Source organism: Orycteropus afer, unplaced genomic scaffold (genome assembly GCF_000298275.1).
Source record: "Orycteropus afer afer isolate SDZICR_OR568_19922 unplaced genomic scaffold, OryAfe1.0 scaffold00088, whole genome shotgun sequence".
Taxonomy (NCBI): Eukaryota; Metazoa; Chordata; class Mammalia; order Tubulidentata; family Orycteropodidae; genus Orycteropus; species Orycteropus afer.
In genome coordinates this window covers 7,959,588-7,960,735 of record NW_006921675.1, presented here as the reverse complement: position 1 = coordinate 7,960,735, position 1,148 = coordinate 7,959,588, and positions in this window count along the sequence as shown.

The window sequence follows — 1,148 nt, the reverse complement described above, 5'->3', positions numbered from 1 at the left end:
TATTTTCACGCAAATTCTTCTGCTAGTTGGGGTTTAGTCCACTTCTGTATCTTTCCCTTCAAGGCTCAGGGGTCCAGGATTATCTTCTGTGTCAGTGTTAATTGTTTATCCTTTTCTTTGTTGAAGAGGGTCTGTGCAGTCTTTCTGCCTAGTCTGCCATCTTGCCAGAACTCCCTTTTCTCAGTTGTAAATCTTTTAAGGAAGTAGATCTCCCCATCTTTCTTCTGCGAAGCAGCTGGTGGGTTTGAACCACTGACCTTCTGGTTACCAGCCAAATGCCTTATCCACTACGCCACCAGAGGTACTAGCCACATGTTGTTGTTGTTATGTGCCATTGAGTCAGACCTGACTCCCAGCGACCCCCTCCTTGGGTTTCCGAGACAGTATCACTACGGAAGTAGATTGCCCAACCTTCCTTCCAAGGAGTGGCTAGCCACATAGGCCCATTTAAATGAAAGGCAAAAAGAATTGGACATTCAGCTTCTCACACACAAGCTCAGTAGCCACCTGTGGCTAGTGGCCACCATACTGGATAACACAAATACTGAACAGTTCCATCATTACAGAAAATTACATCAGGTAGCACTGCTCCAGATATTCCAAAGTAGCCCACAGACCAGCAGCATTGACATCACCTGAAAGTTAGTGAGAAATGAAGAATCTCGTGGCCACTCCAGCTCTTCTGAATCAGGACATGCCTTTTTTACAAGACCCCCAGCTGATTCACATTGCACATTAAATGCTGAGAAGTGCCCTCTAGAAGACAAGTGCAATTCACATTTATTTACATGTGGGATTATCTCCCATTGATAACATTTCTCTCCCTACTCTGCCTCTTTGTTCCTGGGCAACTCTCTCCTTCTTGGCAAATATGAGCCATTTGAGGGCTAGGCTTCAGCTTGCTAGGTGACCAGATCTTGCTATCTTAGGGCTAAAGGGGAACTTCACCATCATCTATCCATTTGACTAATAGGGAGAAGGCTCCTCCCCTGGCCAAGCATGATCTTGAAGATTCCCCTTCCAATGAGTACATGCTAATTCTGATCTTTTTTGGGTAGTCCAGGTGTCCAGGACTTGGTTTCCCAATTATCCCCAGGTATGTGGTTTCCTGCAGAGCTTCACACCAGTTCTTTCTGGCTTGTTGTTGT